This window comes from Macaca mulatta, chromosome 10 (genome assembly GCF_049350105.2).
Source record: "Macaca mulatta isolate MMU2019108-1 chromosome 10, T2T-MMU8v2.0, whole genome shotgun sequence".
Classification (NCBI taxonomy): domain Eukaryota; kingdom Metazoa; phylum Chordata; class Mammalia; order Primates; family Cercopithecidae; genus Macaca; species Macaca mulatta.
Window position 1 is genome coordinate 35,161,348 of NC_133415.1, and position 18,523 is coordinate 35,179,870.

The window sequence follows — 18,523 nt, forward strand, 5'->3', positions numbered from 1 at the left end:
CCTCCCCCAGTCTCACTGCCACCTTGCACTTAGATTTCAGACAGCTGTGCTAGCAATGAGGGAGGCTCTGTGGGCATGGGACCCTCCGAGCCAGGTGTGGCATATCATCTCCTGGTGTTCTGTTTGCTAAGACCCTTGGTAAAGCACAGTATCAGGGTGGGAGTGACCTGATTTTCCAGATGTTGTATGTCACGGTTTCCCTTGGCTAGGAAAGGGAATTCCCTTCCCCCTTGTGCTTCCTGGGTGAGGCGATGCCTCGCCCTACTTTGGTTCTTGCTCGTTGGGCCACACCCACTGTCCTGTACCCACTGTCCAACAGGCCCCAGTGAGACGAACCCAGTACCTCAGTTGGAAATGCAGAAATCACCTGTCTTCTGTGTCACTCAAGCTGGGAGCTGGAGGCTGGAGCTGTTCCTTTTTGGCCATCTTGGAACCGCCCCACCATGTGCCACATTTTCTTAATCCAGTCTATCATTGGTGGACATTTGGGTTGGTTCCAAGTCTTTGCTATTGTGAAGAGTGTCACAATAAGCATACATGTGCATGTGTCTTTATAGCAGCATGATTTATACTCTTTTGGGTATATACCCAGCAATGGGATGGCTGGGTCAAATGGTATTTCTAGTTCTAGATCCTTGAGGAATTGCCATATTGTCTTCCACAATGGTTGAACTAGTTTACAGTCCCACCAACAGTGTAAAAAACGTTCCTAATTCTCCACATACTCTCCAGCACCTGTTTCCTGAATTTTTTTTTTTTTTTTTTTGAGACGGAGTCTCACGCTGTTGCCCAGGCTGGAGTGCAGTGGCGCGATCTCGGCTCACTGCAAGCTCCGCCTCCCGGGTTCCCGCCATTCTCCTGCCTCAGCCTCCTGAGTAGCTGGGACTACAGGCACCCGCCACCGCGCCCGGCTAATTTTTTGTATTTTTAGTAGAGACGGGGTTTCACTGTGGTCTCGATCTCCTGACCTTGTGATCCGCCCGCCTCGGCCTCCCAAAGTGCTGGGGATTACAGGCTTGAGCCACCGCGCCCGGCCTGTTTCCTGAATTTTTAATGATCACCATTGTAGCTGGTATGAGATGGTATCTCATTGTGGTTTTGATTTGCATTTCTCTTATGGCCAGTGATGATGAACATTTTTTCATATGTCTGTTGGCTGCATAAATGTCTTCTTTTGAGAAGTGTCTCTTCACTTCCTCTGCCCACTTTTTGATGGGGTTGTTTGATTTTTTCTTGTAAGTTTATTTGTTCTTTGTAGATTCTGGATATTAGCCCTTTGTCAGATGGATAGATTGTAAAAATTTTCTCCCATTCTGTAGGTGGCCTGTTCACCCTGATGGTAGTTGCTTTCGCTGTGCAGAAGCTCTTTAGTTTAACGAGATTCCATTTGTCAATTTTGGCTTTTGTTGGCGTTGCTTTTGGTGTTTTAGACATGACATCTTTCCTCATGCCTATGTCCTGAATGGTATTGCCCAAGTTTTCTTCTAGGATTTTTATGTTCCTAGGTCTCACATTTAAGTCTTTGATCCATCTCAAGTTGACTTTAGTATAAGATGTAAAGAAGGGGTGCAGTTTCAGTTATTTGCATACGGCTAGCCAGTTTTCCCAACACCATTTATTAAATAGGGAATTCTCTTCTCCATTGCTTGTGTCAGGTGTGTGAAAGATCAGATGGGGGTAGAAGTGTGGTGTTATTTCTTAGGCCTCTGTTCTGTTCCATTGGTCTGTATCTCTGTTGTGGTACCAGTACCGTGCTGTTTTGGTTACTGTAGCCTTGTAATATAAAGTCAGGTAGCATGATGCCTCCAGCTTTGTTCTTCTTGCCCAGGATTGTCCTGGCTATGCGGGCTCTTTTTTGGTTCCATATGGAGCTTAGTTTTTTCGAATTCTGTGAGAAAAGTCAGTGGCAGCTTGATGGGGATAGCACTGAATCTACAAATTCCTTTGGGCAGTAAGTTCATTTTCACGATATTGACTTCCTATCCTTGAGCATGGAATGTTTTTCCATTTGTTTGTGTCTTCTCTTACTTCCTTGTGCAGAGGTTTATAGTTCTCCTTGAAAAGGTCCTTCACATCCCTTGTAAGTTGTATTCCTAGGTACTTTTTTCTCTTTTTTTTTTTTTTTTTTTTTTTGAGACGGAGTCTAGCTCTGTTGCCCAGGCTGGAGTGCAGTGGCCGGATCTCAGCTCACTGCAAGCCCCGCCTCCCGGGTTCACGCCATTCTCCTGCCTCAGCCTCCCGAGTAGCTGGGAGTACAGGCGCCCGCCACCTCGCCCGGCTAATTTTTTTTGTATTTTAGTAGAGATGGGGTTTCACCATGTTAGCCAGGATGGTCTCGATCTCCTGAACTCGTGATCCGCCCGTCTCGGCCTCCCAAAGTGCTGGGATTACAGGCTTGAGCCACCGCGCCCGGCCGGTACTTTTTTCTCTTAGTAGGAACTGTGAATGGGAGTTCACTCATGATTTTGCTCTCTGTTATTGGTGTATAGGAATGCTTGTGATTTTTGCACATAGATTTTGTATCCTGAGACTTTGCTTAAGTTGCTTATCAGCTTAAGGAGATTTTGGGCTGAGAAGACGGGATTTTCTAAACACACAATCATGTCATCTGCAAACAGAGTGACTTCCTCTCTTCCTATTTGAATACCTTTCATTTCTTTCTTTTGACTGATTGCCCTGGCCAGAACTTCCAATAGTATGCTGAATAGGAGTGGTGAGAGAGGGCATCCTTGTCTTGTGCTGGTTTTCAAAGGGAATGCTTCCAGTTTTTGTCCATTCAGTATGACATTGGGTGTGGGTTTTTCATAAATAGCCCATTATTTTGATATACGTTCCATTGATTTCCAGTTTATTGGGAGTTTTTTTTAGCATGAAGGGGTGTTGAATTTTGTTAAGTCCTTTTCTCCATCTATTGAGATAATCATGTGGTTTTTGTCATTGGTTCTGTTTATGTGATGGATTACGTTTATTGATTTGTGTATGTTCAACCAGCCTTGGATCCCAGGTATGAATCCGACTTGCCCATGGTGGATAAGCATTTTGATGTGCTCCTGGATTCGGTTTGCCAGTATTTTATTGAGGATTTTTGCATCAACGTTCATCAGTAATATTGGCCTGAAATATTTTTTTTGTTGTGTCTCTTCTGGGTTTTTGTATCGGGATGATGCTGGTCTCATAAAATGATAGGGAGGATTCCCTCTTCTTCTATTGTTTGGAATAGTTTCAGAAGTAATGGTACCAGCTCCTCTATCTCTGGTAGAATTCAGCTGTTAATCCTTCTGGTCCTCGACTGTTTTTGGTTGCTGGCTATTAATTACTGCCTCAATTTCAGTACTTGTTATTGGTTTATTCAGGGATTTGACTTCTTCCTGGTTTAGATTTGGGAGTGTACATGTATCCAAGAATTTATCCATCTCTTCTAGATTTTTGTAGTTCATTTGCATAGAGGTGTTTATTCTCTGATGGTAGTTTGTATTTCTGTGGGATCAGTGGTGATATTCCCTATGTCATTTTTTATTGCATCTATTTGATTCTTCTCTTTTTAGTCTGGTAGCTGTCTATTTTGTTGATCTTTCCAAAAAACCAGCTCTTGGATCCATTGATTTTTTTTGATGGGTTTGTCATGTCTCTATCTCATTCAGTTCTGCTCTGATCTTAGTTACTTCTTGTCTTCTGCTAGCTTTTGAATTTGCTTGTCCTTGCTTCTCTAGTTCTTTTAATTTTGATGTTAGGGTGTCGATTTTACATCTTTTCTGCTTTCTCTTGTGGGCATTTAGTAATCCTGAATTCTAGTTTGGTTGCCCTGTGGTCTGAGAGACTGTTATGATTTCCATTCTTTTACATTTTCTGAGGAGTGTTTCACTTCCAATTATGTGGTCAATTTTAGAGTAAATGTGATGAGGTGCTGTGAAGAATGTATATTCTGTTGATTAGGGGTCGAGAGTTCTGTAGATGTCTATTAGGTCTGCTTGGCCCAGAGCTGAGTTCAAGTCCTGAGTATCTGTTAATTTTCTGTCTTGATCTGTTTAATATTGATAGTGGGGTGTTAAAGTCTCCCACTATTATTATGTGGGAGTCCAAGTCTTTGTAGATCTCTAAGAACTTGCTTTATGAATCTGTGTGCTCCTTGTATTGGGTGCATATATATTTGGGATAGTTAGCTTTTCTTGTTGCATTGATCCCTTTACCATTATGTAATGTCCTTCTTTGTCCCTCTTGATCTTTGCTGGTTTAAAGTCTCTTTTATCAGAGATTGGGATTGCAACTTTTTTGTTTTGCTTTCCACTTGTCCACTTGCTTGGTAAATGTTCCTTCATCCCTTTATTTTAAGCCTGTGTATTTACACGTGAGATGGGTCTCCTGAATACAGCATGCCGATGGGTCTTGACTCTTTATCTAATTTGCCAGTCTATGTGTTTCAATTGGGGCATTTAGCTAGTTTACATTTAAGGTTAATATTGTTATGCGTGAATCTGATCCTGTCATTACGATGCCAGCTGGTTGTTTTGCCCGTCAGTTGATGCAGTTTCTTCATAGTGTCAATGTTCTTTACAATTTGGTAGGTTTTTGCAGTGGCTGGTACCAGTTATTCTTTTTAATTTTGTAATTACTTGCCATTGTATCCATCTTAGAATATTGATCAAATAATCACAAATATCATAGAGATGATACTCTCTGCTATTAACCAAATTTTCCTTCTTTGTGAAACCAACTGACTAAATTCTTCATTTTATTTTGGTATTTGGAAATAATTTATAATTTATTTTTGGTGGAATTTTGTACAAATTCTCCAAAAACCAATAATAACCAATTTTATTCGGAATGTATTAAATGTAACAAATTTTATTTTGATCAATGAAGACTAATTTTCTAATTTTGCTCAAAAATTTTAGATTGTCTTGCATAATAAAGTTAATATAATGTTTACTGCCACATACAAATTCAAAAGACTTGTTAGTTTATATTGTCCATTTAATGTTGACCAAAATTGCTTGAAATTTTCAGAAGAAAAAAATTTTAGGTAAGCGTAAGGAAAGTCTGATTGCATTTTGTTTATAATCTTGTTCTTTTGTTTTCATTCTGATTTGGCAGGCTGCACACTTTTTTTTTTTAGTTTCACGTAGGTTGTGGCCATTCGTTTTCTATCTTAAGTCTTATTTGATTGTTCTTCCAGAAAAAAATTTAACATTTGCAGTGCTGCATCTGGATTAAGCAGTTTGGCTGGAGGAATTTAAACCTTTCGATTACAAAAGAGCTTACTTTCTTTTTTTTTTTTTTTTTTTTTTTTTTTTTTGAGACGGAGTCTCGTTCTGTCGCCCAGGCTGGAGTGCAGTGGCCGGATCTCAGCTCACTGCAAGCTCCGCCTCCCGGGTTTACGCCATTCTCCTGCCTCAGCCTCCCGAGTAGCTGGGACTACAGGCGCCCGCCACCTCGCCCAGCTATTTTTTTGTATTTTTTAGTAGAGACGGGGTTTCACCATGTTAGCCAGGATGGTCTCGATCTCCTGACCTTGCGATCCGCCCGTCTCGGCCTCCCAAAGTGCTGGGATTACAGGCTTGAGCCACCGCGCCCGGCCAAGAGCTTACTTTCAATTGTCATAGCTGACATTGAATCTATGCCTAAGGGTGTAAGCAATGTGGATACTGGAATGTCTCTGAGTTTCATATTAATGCATTTACTAGCTAAATAAGTAATACACTGATCTGTTGATATCTGAGATGAAGAATGAGTAAAATCCACGTAAAAATCTTCCATAAAACTAAATTTATCTTGGAATTCTTAGTAAAAATAAATTCTTTTGAGATGGAACTTTGGAAAGTTTTCCTATAATTTCTTGAAATCTAGTTTTGACAGTACATTGTAGTCTGATCATTCTGCATTCTTCATTCTGATTTTCCAGGAACCTGCATTTTTTAATGGCTCAGAAATTGGACTTCTCAATAAAATAATCACAACAGAACAATCTCCTTTCTGTAGGAAAAAAACCCCACTATTTCAAGGCCAGAGAGCCCCCTTTATTGTATGGCTTGTTGAGAGAATTACTCAGAAGCAAGCATGATTGAAGATACTGATGGATTTGAGGTATTTGAGGAGTTTTCTCTGGTGGCTAAAATGCTTTGAAAATAGTTTGTGCAGCATGTTGTAAGGTATTAAAGTGTTCCTGGGGTATCTTTATTTAGTGTTTGAATTCTCCACAAGAAGAAAATATAATAAAATCCTTGATTTAAATCTTCATTGTATCACCTACTCTCCCATCTCACTTGTTTTTCATTTCTGAAACCCAGTATACTTAGAGTCATAAGGCAAATATTTAGCTATTTCAAATACGTTGCCTAGAGCAATTCGTGGAGGCATTTCACCACAGTTTTGAAGCACCTGAATTGTGACATTGGCTTCCACATTTTCTAGAAGCAAGTTATCATTAGATTGTGTTTGTTTACTATACATGAACACAATCTGTTCTAGTCTTCATAGCATGGAACCATATTTGTCTGTAAAGAACCCACACACTTTACACTTCAAAATGGTTTTCTATAGATGACCTTGATGTATATACCCACTTTCCTCTCCAGATTTTTGCCAATCTTCGGTGGAAAAACAGCTTTTTCTTCTATCTTTCTGGTTCTTGTGGGCATGACAAATGCCATTTGCAAGGAGCAGTCTAAAAGCACTGGATAGACACAATATTCACGCATTACTCTCTGGATATCTTCATTGACTGCTTGTTGTTATGTCATCCTTTAGCTCATCACAGAATGAAACAATGGCTTTTAGCTGTTTGAAAATAACATCCAACATAAAAGAGGCATTCAGAAAGTTCATCACTGTTTAAAATCAACTTACACTTACTGGCAACTCTAGAAAGCACCTTCTTTCTGTAACTTAAGAATTTGGTAGACAGCAACTATATTAGAATTCTTCCAAGGCATCCTGCAGTGATTATGGAATCACATCTTTGTATCTCGACAGAATGATTTTACGTCTTTTATTATGTCTAACATGACTTGGCAAACCAATATCTCACAAGGAAACCAAGTCTATACCTTGGAACTACTACATTAAGTTTAAAATAAACAATTTTTCAAGTTATCTAGAAATACTAAAAATAAATACCACTTACCTCAAAAATATTCTCTGGCACTACATCTTCATTTGTATACTCTTTCACTGTCATCTTGTAAAATGACTTACTACCTGATTTTGCTGGTAAAAGCTGACATTTACATTTTCATCATGCTTAACGGTTACAAAATTATTTTTCGTTTTCTTTTTTCACCCATTGGCAACATTTCATGACTCTAAAGCACTTATATTCTCATCTTCTCATTTCTGCAGAGAAATAACACAAAGCAATATGATTTTTTTTAAATCAGCTAGATAGGAGTTTACAATTTATGTACTAGAACAACCATTTAATTTGTTCTTTTTAAAGTTATCTGCTGCAGTGCTTTCTTAAAAACATTAGATTTGCTCTTCTATTTTGTGCTAGGATACGAAACAAGATAAAGAAAGAAGGTTGAGGCCTCATTTAACATGGGCCTACAATACTTTTCTGGGGGTTAAGGAGATCATAAAAACACCATCAAAACTATAAGTTAAAGTGCATTGACTGAATTTTTAAAATAATAATGAGACACAAAAAAGTTTCAAATTATTTTTGTTGAAACAAATGTTTTATAATTGCAATCTTTTCAAGGGACAGGGCTGCTACGTTGCTCAGAGTGCAGTGACAGGATACAGTGGCTATTCACTGGCACCATCATTTCACACTACAGCCTTGAACTCCTGGGCTCAAGTGATCTTTTGGAGTAGCTGGGACTATAGCTGTACACCACTGCACCTGGCTTTTGTGATTTTCCCCAACTTGAAAAATAGTCATACCTTAGACAATTTTTTAAATAAGTCAAGCATAGTTGAACTATTTTATTCCTTACCAACTCTATAATTCATACGCCTTGTTATTATTGGATTCACTTTGAGATCCTCAGAAAGACTCTTACTGAGTGAAATCACATGATGATGTTACCGATCTGGGTGATCCTTGGTTGTTTTCTTGGAAAAAAGAATTTACCCAAAAGACCAATTTGTAAAGCAAGCAAGAGTTTTATTGGGGAAGTACAAGTACACTCCAAGTGATAGGCTAACCCTGCTGGAAACACCCCGAAGACATTTTGCATTGTGATCTTCTATTGTCTCAGTTCTTTCTTTACCCAGTTGTCATCAAAGTTTGGGGGATCCTCCCTTACTGTGATTAATGCACATGCATGGGAACCAGTGATCAATGGTGGCACTGCTTATTATCTAATGGTGGCACTGCTTACTATCACAATCCCAGGAAGGTATAGCCATCAATTTTGTACTCATTGTGCCTGCTCAGTTCTCAGGAATTCCCCTTTTGCCTTTTTCCTTCCTTATCAGGATCTAGTTAACAATATTCTGACAGTTCGACCAAGGAATGAGTACTGGGCATCCTAAAAGGTGTTCCAGAGCATTTTTTCCAACATGGATACCTCCCCCTCTTGCCTGCTCATATCTGTCTACTCTTGCATTTCTCCCTCAAGGAGTTGGGACCCACAAATCTTTTGGGAGACGGGGCAGAGGTCATTCTCTGTAGCTACCTGCTGCTGAAAAGGGGGCATCAAAGGTCTTCAGGGTCCTTCCTCCTTCCTTGCTATCAAGGTGAAGAGGTTTTGACAATTGTTGCTATCTCTTGGAAGGTTTAACCTGTGGTGTCCAGAGGAGATATGCAGGGACTTGGTTGTCCTGGAGGGAAAGAAAGAGGTTAATATCCCCATCAAAAGACTATTTGAAGTCTGATGGTTTCTCGGTGGGAGCAAATAAACTGAAAAGATTGAGAAAGCAAGGCCCCAAAAGGAGAAGGAAGATAGAGGTCAGGGATCCCATTAAAGGGAAGAGCTGAGAGTGAAGAGCAGGAGACACCCCAGCAGAGCCAACCCTTAGTAGCCCTTTCCTAAAGGTGAGAGGTCTGGTTTATAAGGTCTCTAATGTGGTCCTGAACCTGCCCTGATCTGTTAACACAAAAATACAAGAATTATATTAGAAATCCGAAAACCAAAAGAAAAGAGATGCTATAACTAACCTTGGAAAAGTAGTTCTCCATTCTGATATCCGAAGACAATGAGCTTGAGGTAGGATTCCTTAAGTCTTCTCTTGGATTATGTATTCTGTTGAGACCTCTAAACTGTCATTAAACTTTCCACTGCAAGGTGATTCTAGGACTGGGATCATAACACACATACCCAACAAAGATATGGTCTGCTCCTTCACTAGAAGTTTGATACTAAAATCTGCTAGAATTTCCTTCTGTGAAGACTGCAAAAGACAAATGCTAAGTGTTTATTTTTTTCCCCAAATTGTAGGAGATTGGTCAGGGTGGTGGGAGAAATTTTAGGAAAAAGATGCAAACCTTCTTGGAAGGCCAGGAGGTTTTGCAAAAGCTTTTCAAAAGAGGATTTGGCTGACGGCAGCTGAATTCTCTCAGGGTAGATAACAAGGAAGTGTAAGGGAATTGATCTAGATAAGTTAGTTTGATTAAAGGCCAGAACCTGACCTTTAATCATCCACTTGCAGGACTGCTCTCTCTGGTGGCGAGCAGACCATCTTAATTACCCACAAGTTGTGGTTGACTCAAAGCCTTTGTCATTAAATCTGTACTAAATAAATTCCCACAGCACTGGCTTGTCAGGGCTGTGGCTTCTGTGACTCTTTACAGCACCCTTCTTGGTGTTTGTGAGTGGCCCAGTCCCCTAGCCACTGGCCCAGGCAAAAAACCTGTCTGCGTACATTTTTTCATCCACTGCTTGGCGACGGTCTGCAGGTCAGATCTGGCAGGCAGTGCCCCTGTGTGAGGAAAGCTGCAACAAATCACGATGGAATCCTTGAAAATGAAGGTGAAGAGACTGTGCAGTCAGTAAGTCAATAAGTCACTGGTGCCCGCTTGGGATTTCCAAGTTTGAGGAAATTGTTCAGGCTAGGGTTTCATCATGGGGCAACAGTTATCAGCTCGGCAGCAACAGTATATAAAAGTACTGAAACAGTTGCTTAAAATTAGTGAGGCCTCGGTTTCGCAGGCTCAATTAAGGTACTTAATACAAACCGTTGTTTCCCATAACCCATGGTTTCCGAAAGAAGGCACGCTAGATGTAGAGCTCTGGGAACAAGTGGAGTGAAATCTTAAACAACATCATACACAAAGGCAACAGCTCCCAGTAACATCTCTAATGTTACAGGCCTTAGTCAGGGCTGCTTTGGTCCTGCTCTACAAAGAAGAGTCCAAAAAGGGAACGGAAGAGGAACCATCACCTAACTTACCACCTCCTCCTTCTCCCTCAGCCCAGCCATTACCAGGCAAAAATAACAAAGAGGAAATGGAGGTTTTGCCTGAGCCCCCTCCACCAATACAACTGGAAAAAATACAAGGGATACACTACAGCTCTGGGACCCTGTCTTAGGCAAGCGGCATTAGAAGGGGAGCTCTTACCCTGCCCGGTAATGCAAGATCAACAAGGCAATCAGGTATATGAACCCATTTCTTTTGACACTTATAAAGAGATAAGAAAATGCATTAAACAAAAAGGAGCCATTAGCCCATTTACAAAAGGAATAATTGAAGCCATAGCAGACAACTACCACATGACCCCATAGAACTGGTCAGTGCTAGCTAAAACAGCTTTGGAGCCCAGCCAATTCCTCCTGTGGAAGGCAGAATATGATGAGTTGTGAGAACAAGCCAACCAGAATCAAGTGGCCGGGCAAGACATAACAGCTGCTATGCTCCAGGGGAGGAGTCCCCATGCCAAGGTACAACAACTAAATTTTGTTCCCCAAGCCTATACAGAAGTGTCTTTGTGCGCTGTCAGGGCTTGGGACCGAATTCCTGAAAGCAGAGTTCAAGAGGGATCTTTTATAAATGTTCGACAAGGGCCTCAGGGCCAGTTGTAGAATTTATCAATCGATTAACCCAGGAAATTAAGAGACAAATTAGTCATGCCCAGGCCACTGATATCTTATTGTTGCAATCGGCTTATGAAAATGCTAACATCAACTGTCAGCAAGTAATGCAGGCAATCAGAGGAAAGGCAGCCACAGTCAGGGAACTTATACGAGCATGTCAACCGGTGGGGACCGAAATACACAAATATACAAATATTAGCTATGGCATTAAGACCCCCTAAAGTGAAAAGGGAGAAAAACCCAAATTGTTTTCTATGTGGAGAGCCAGGTCATATGAAGAGGGAATGCCCCAATAGTAGAGACCAAGGTAACTCAGGAAAAGAACCTCCTTCTCTGTGCCCCCAATGTAAAAAGGCAAAACATTGGGCAAATCAATGCAGGTCCAAATTTGATAAAAATGGCAACACCCTAAGTAATCTGGAGGGAAACTTCATGAGGGGTTGGCCCTAGTCCCTGCTCCAAACTGGGGCAATGTCAGTGACTTTCCTCGATTGGATGGAAAGCCCACAGTCCTCTCTCTCACAGCAGCCACCACTGGCACCAAAGGATTGGACTTACTCTGCCCAAAGAATTAGTGCTAAAAGAAGCAGAAGGCCCTAAAAGGGTTCCAGCTGGAATCTTGGGCCCACTGCCTCTGCGAACAGCGGGATTAGTCCTGGTTAGGGCGATCAATCCTAACCAGTAAAGGAATCAGTGTGCTCACTGGGGTAACTGTAGTGATTATCAAGGGGAGATATTAGTTATGATGGAATGTAAAGGTCTGCATAGTCTTTCCCCCTGGATTAAAGACAGCTCAGTTACTATTTTTACCATACTGGGTCTCCAACACCCAGGGAAAGGAAAGGGGAAAGGGAAGTTGTGGAAGCACAGGAGCCACAGGAATATAATGGAACCAATTAATCACTGATCAGAGACCGATGATTACCTTAAAAATTGGAAATAAAATTTTATTGGCTTATTGGACACAAGGGTGGACTTTTCGATCACTAGTGATCAAAACTGGCCAGAAACTTGGCCTTGGGTCACTCAGGAACAAAAAATTGTTGGCATCAGGGAAGCGCATACAGCCAAGCAGAACACCCCCCCCCCAACATGTTGTGATTCAGAGGGAAGAAAAGCAGTTATACAACCTCTAATCATGTCCATTTCTGTTAACCTTTGGGCATGGGGCCTATTAGCCCAATGAGGGGGGGTCACTCGGCAGACCCCTTTCTAATAATGGCCACTGTTATGATCCCTCCCCTACCCCTAACGTGGTTCTCTCTAAATCCTATTTGGGTAGAAAAGTAGCCTTTAAAGGGAGAGAAATTACAATGAGCCCATGAATTAGTTGAGGAGCAATTAAGAGACAGCCATACAGAACCATCAAACAGCCCTTGGAATTTGCCCATTTTCAAAATTCCCAAAAAGTCTAGCAAGTGGAGACGTTTGCATAACTTACGGGCTATCAATGTTAGTTTGCAACCTATGGGGCCCCTTTAACAGGACCTCCCTTCCCCCATAGTGATTCCTCAAGTTTGGCCTATAGTCATTATTGACTTAAAAGACTGCTTGTATACTATTCCCCTTGCAGAACAGGACAGAGAAAAATTTGCATTTACTATGCCAGCTATCAACAGTGAAAGAGCAGCTAGCTGATTTCATGGTAAAATGCTTCCTCAAGGAATGCTAAACAGTCATACCATGTGTCAGTATCACGTAAATCAGGCTTTGCTCCCCAGTAGAAAAGAATTTCCTAATTGCAAGATTATTATTCATTTTATGGATGACATATTACTGGCAGCCCCAACAGAGCCAGTATTTTTAAGTCTGCATGCCTCTGTCATAAAGAATACACAGTTATGAGGTTTAATCACAGCACCTGAAAAAGTACAAATGTCCTCTCCTTGAAAATTTTTTGGATCCATACTAACTTCTTGGTCAGTAAGACCTCAAAAGGTTAAATACTAGCAACTTACATATCTTAAATGATTATCAAAAATTACTAGGCAATATTATTTGGCTTGGGTATAACTACTGATAAGTTGCAAAACCTGTTTTCTATCATAAAGGGCAATACAGCCCTAAACTCTCCCAGGTATTTAACTCCTGCAGCAAAAAGGGAAATGGAGGAACTAGACCAAGCTATTTCTCAGAGGCAACTAGATCACACAGACCCAAAATATTCAGTTCAATTGTTTGTTTATCCTACCAAACATTCTGCAATAGGATTAACAGGCCAGATGGCTCCAGGGCTACGCTTCCTAGAATGGGTTTTTTGCTCACATACAGGGACTAAAACCCTATCTCCCTATAACCAGCTAGTTAATAAAGTCATCTATTCAGGCCACAAGTGATGCAATCAGTTGCTAGGTTATGACTCTGATGTCATCAGAATTCCTCTGTGCGAAAGGCAATTTGAAGCAGCATTGCCCCTATCTAGATCTTCAGATAGTACTCTCTCATTATGCAGGTCATATAGAGCATGCCCTCCCTGCTGACAAACTAATTCAGTTCTTATCTCATACTCCTGTAGTTGTGCCTACAAAGTAGTTCACTCCCCCATACCTAATGCTTTAATGCTTTTTACTGATGGCTCTGGTAAAAATGGAAAAGCGGCTATTTGGTGGAGATCACATAATTTCCTCACTCGTTCTGGATTTACTAGCACTCAGAGAGCTGAGGTTGGAGCCTTCATATTGGCCCTGGAGACGTTTACTCAGCCTATCAATATTGTTAGTGACTCTGCTTACTCTATTGCGGAACCTTGTGACAGCCCTCATTAAGTCTACTCTCGAGCCCACACTGTCTGCACTTTTTCTGCGACTTCAGCAATTGCTAGATCAATGTACACCTCCTATTTTTATCACACATATTTGAGCCCACAGCTTACTGCCTGGCCCACTAGTTCATGTCAATGATCAAGCAGACTGCAAGTTATGGCGTCACTGCTTAACCAAGCCACCCAATTGCATCCATATTTCCACCAAAATTGGAGGAACTTAACTAAACAATTCCAACTTACCCAAAGACTAGCTAAACAAATTATCCTGCAATGCCCAGATTGCCAGCTCACAGGCATGTCTCCTCCTTCAATGGGTGTTAACCCTAGAGGACTAGAACCTAATCAGTTATGGCAAACAGATGTTACACACGTCCCTGAATTTGGAAAACTAGGATATGCATATGTATCCATTGATATCAATTCTCACCTAATTAGTGCACATGCTTTTCCTGGAGAGTCCACCAAATATGTCATTAAACATCTTCTTTTAACTTTTGCGTTTATAGGGTGGCCCACAAAAATTAAAACTGACAATGATCCGGCTTATGCCAGCTCACAAGTTAAACAATTTTGTCACACGTGGAATATCCAACATTCCACAGGTATCCCATATAATCCCCAAGGACAGGCCATAGAACGTGTCCATCCCACCTTTAAAACTATGCTTAAAAACTACAAAGGGGGAATATGAGTAAGGATCCTGCAACACTATTGGCACAAGCCTTGTTTACCTTTAATTGTTTAAGTTTAAATAAATTTCAGTCAGCTGTAGAAAAGAACTTTGCTAAAATCTCTCAAGACATAAAACCCACAGTTTTATGAAAAGATGTAAACATTAATGAATGGTGTGGTCCAAATGATTTGCTAACATGGGGAAGAGGAAATGCTTGTGTTCACACTCCCTCAGATCCTCTTTGGATTCCAGCACGACACATCAAACTATACTATGGTGTGGCTAGGATCCAACCTGGTACCAGAAATGAAGAAAATGACCCTGCAAGACCCGCAGCCCCGGATGATGCAGCTTCCTCAGACAACACAAGCCCTGGACACCACCTGGGAGATGCTGAAGAAGACAACTCAGGAGGCTAAGTGAATCCTGCTCTAGACACAGACACCATTTGCTCCAGATAATCTGTTCCTTGCTATGCTCTTCATTGTACATTGCATAGGGTATTGACCCTTTTTATGCTTTCATTTTGCCTGCAACTCATACTTGCTACACTCTATTGGGCTCACCTCTTAGATCTGCCTTTTTTTTCCAGCCTGTTACTTGGGCAGACACCCCCTTCTCAGCCTCTAATAATGTAACTGCTTGGCTAGGAGGGATTGACTTTACCTACAGTGGGGTCCTTCATTAATAGCACACATTGACTAAGGTGCCAGGTAACACTACATATTATTCCACTATCCTCCCACTGTGTGTAAGTTATAATAGTTCTAACCCTTATTGTGTACCTGCCCGAATACAATTGTGGCTACGTTATGGCAAAGGAAATGCCTTAACATTCTTGGTTGCAGGTAGCCTTAAACCGGGCAATGCAACCAATGCCACTTCCCCCAACATTCCTTCCTGTGCTAAAGAATGTAGGCAGGAAAGTAACGGATTCCACTTTGGCTGGTAGGTCTGTCACAGGGGGTAAGCCTATAGCCTCCAGTTAGGCAATTATAACATCTTAGACTGGAGCCTCTACTGCCATTTGCAGAGCAACCATACTGATGTCAGCATCCATCATTGCATCAATCACAATTTTGAATTTTGTAGCCACGTCTTGTTCCCCTATAATTTGGGCTGATGGGGGGATGGGATATGCCAGATCCCAAGTAGAGTCCATGCCATCCCAAGACACTTTATGGTGCCTGGGACATCTTAGCACCTCCCTTAACACCTGGCATGCGACATATCATAATTAAAGTAACAGTTATACTATAACCTTTATTCATAATCACACAGATCAGTGCCTCATTTGCACTAGCCATCCGTATGTTTTCCTTATGGGATCAATATTTCCATTACACCCCAAAACTCCATGTTTGTGACCTGAGTGCAAGGACAGGCTTGGTTTGCCTCATGCACCACTAATTACAATATATCTAATTTAAATATTACTAGTGTCATGGTATTAAGGAGACAATCTGAAGCATTCCTACCAATTTGACACACGAATGGCAAGGTTCCTCTGCTCTTGCCACCTTAGAACATACCGTGTCCCAGGTCAGACACAAAAGATTCACAGGCACACTTAGAGCCTTTATAGTCTCAGCCATAGTCATACTGGCAACTGCTAGTGTTGCTGTGGCCTCCATTACTGAATCAGTACAAACAGCTACCTTTGTAGATAACTTAGAAAGAAATATGTCTAACGAGTTTCTCTTACAGCAGGGTGTAGATCAAAAGATTCTTGCATGCCTGCAAGCCCTCCAAGCTGTCTCAGAATATGTAGGGGAGTGGCAAGATGCACTGGCATTCCAACGGGAATTAAACTGTGACTTGGAGCATAAGCATATCTGTGTGACCTCTCTACCTTGGAATCAATCAATATTTAGTTGGGATGAGGTGAAACAACACCTCTGGGGAACCTTATATGATAATTTAACAGCAGACATAAGGCAACTTAAAACTAAAATTCTAGAATCCCTAAATGCCATAGCTCTACACACCCAACAAACAGTCATATGGAAGAATGTGTGAGAACATCTCTCCTGGATAGACTCCCACTCCTGAGGGTCAATCCTTGATTGAAAAAGAATGTTACTGATTATACTTATGTTCATCTTATGTTATTTACTAATTCTATGATGAAAAGCTGGAATACGAGTTATAACTTCTGTGCCTGACAAACCTGTTGTTTCACACATCTGTACTCTTCAATCAAAAAACCTGATGCAAAAAAAAAAAAAAAAAAAAAAAAAAAAAAAAAAAAAAAAAAAAAACAGAAAAGGGGGAGATGCAGGAGATCGATCAGGGTGGTGGGAGAAATTACACGAAAAAGATGCAAACCTTCTTGAAAGGCCAGGAGGTTTTGCAAAAGCTTCAAAAGAGGATTTGGCTGAAGGCAGCTGAATTCTCTCAGGGTAGAAAACAAGGAAGTGTAAGGGAATTGATCTAGGTAAGTTAGTTTACTTAGGCCTTGGAACCTGGCATTTAACCATCCACACGCACAACTTCTCTCTCTGAAGTGTGTCTGTGTGTGGGAGGCAACCATGTTAATTACCCACAAGTTGTGCTGACTCAATGCCTTTGTCATTAAATGTATACTAAATAAATGCCCACAGCTCTGGCTTGTTAGGGCTGTGGCTTCTGTGACTCTTTACGGCACCCTCCTCAGTGTCTGTGAGTGGCCCAGTCCCCTAGCCATCGACCCAGCAAAAATGTCTGCATACATTACTTCATCCGTCCCTCGGCCAGCGTCTGCAGGTCAGACCTGGCGCCAAATGATGTCTAAATAATGTGTTGTTTAAAAAGTCACCATGAGTGAATGAAATCTACCACAAATGATGTGTCTCCATCTACTGAGAGGTTCATCTTGCTCCAAGCTCCATGTTGCTCCAAGATCCATCTGCTCCCAGCTGTCTTGCTTGGAGCTTCATCTGCTCCAAACTCCATCTTGCTCAGAGGTCCAATCACTCCAAGCTCTATCTTATGCTAAGCGCTTTTTGCTCTGAGCTCCATCTGCTCCAACCTAAACCTTGATAAGGACTCCATCTTGATCAGAGCTCCATGTGATCTGAGATCCATCCTGCTCAGAGTTGCATCTGCTCTAAGGTCTATCTTGCTCCAAGCACCATCTGCTCTGAGCTTCATCTGCTCCAAGCTACATCTTAATCATAGCATCATATTGCTTGGAGCTCCATCTGCTCTGAGTTCCATCTCAGTCAAAGTGCCATCATGCTCAGAGCTCCATCTGCTCCAAACTCCAACTCCCTCAGAGCTCCATCTGCTCTGAGTTCCATCTCGCTCAGAGCTCCATGTTTCTCAAAGTTCTATCTGCTCTGAGCTCCATCTTGCTTATAGCTCCATCTGCTCAGAGCTCCAACTGCTCCAAGTTCCATCATACTCCAAGCAACATCTGCTCCAACCTCCGTCTTGCTTTGAGCTCCATCTTACTCTCTAAGCAACATCTCTTCCAAACTCCATCTGCTCTGAGGTCCAGCTTCTTTGGAGCTCCAATCACTCTGAGCTCCATCTTGCTTTGAGCACGATCTGCTCGGAGCACCATCTTACTCTAAGCAACATCTTTTCTGAACTCCAGCTTGCTTGGAGTTCAGAGTTCCATCTTGCTCAGAGATCTAATGGCTCAGAGCAATGTTTGTAGTGCCAATCACTCTGAGATCAATCTTTCTCTGAGCATATCTTCCCTGAGTTCCGTCTTACACTGAGAAACACCTGCTGCAAGCTCCATCTTGCTTGGAGTTCCTTGTTCCAAGCTCTATCTACTCCAAGCTCCATCTTGCTCAGAGCTCCACTGCTCCAAGCTCCATCTTGCTTGGAGCTCCAATCACTCCAAGCACTATCTTGCTGTGAGCACCATCTGCATAGACACTCATCTTACTCAGAGCTCCATCTAGTCAGAGATCCAGCTACGCCAAGCTCCATCTTGCTGGGAGATCCAATCACTCTAAGCTCCATCTTGCTGGGAGCTCCAATCACTTCCAGCTCCATTTTGCTCTGAACACCAAGTGGTTGGAGCTCAACTTACTCTGAGCAACATGTGCTCTGAGTTCCACCTTGCTTGGAGCTGTAATCACTGTGGGCTCCATTTTGCCCTGCGCTCCAACTAAAAC

General features: G+C 41.7%; 1 protein-coding gene across 9 annotated transcripts in view; it reads right to left on the reverse strand.

Moving 5' to 3' along the window:
• Nucleotides 1–18,523, reverse strand: part of LOC100426034 (acyl-coenzyme A synthetase ACSM3, mitochondrial-like) — a 134,119-nt gene that overhangs the window by 104,584 nt on the left and 11,012 nt on the right. For 5 of the 9 annotated variants that reach the window (XR_013399662.1, XR_013399666.1, XM_077951001.1 and 2 more), the window contains 2 exons: nucleotides 8,619–8,763; nucleotides 7,121–7,329 (listed from right to left, as the gene is read on the reverse strand). The gene's annotated coding sequence lies outside the window, so the exon portion shown is untranslated. Of the gene's footprint in view, nucleotides 1–3,147; nucleotides 5,259–5,585; nucleotides 6,775–7,120; nucleotides 7,330–8,618; nucleotides 8,764–9,100; nucleotides 9,334–9,804; nucleotides 9,876–18,523 lie in introns of those variants that run through there. The other 4 variants (XR_013399663.1, XR_013399664.1, XR_013399665.1 and 1 more) reach the window with 4 other exon arrangements.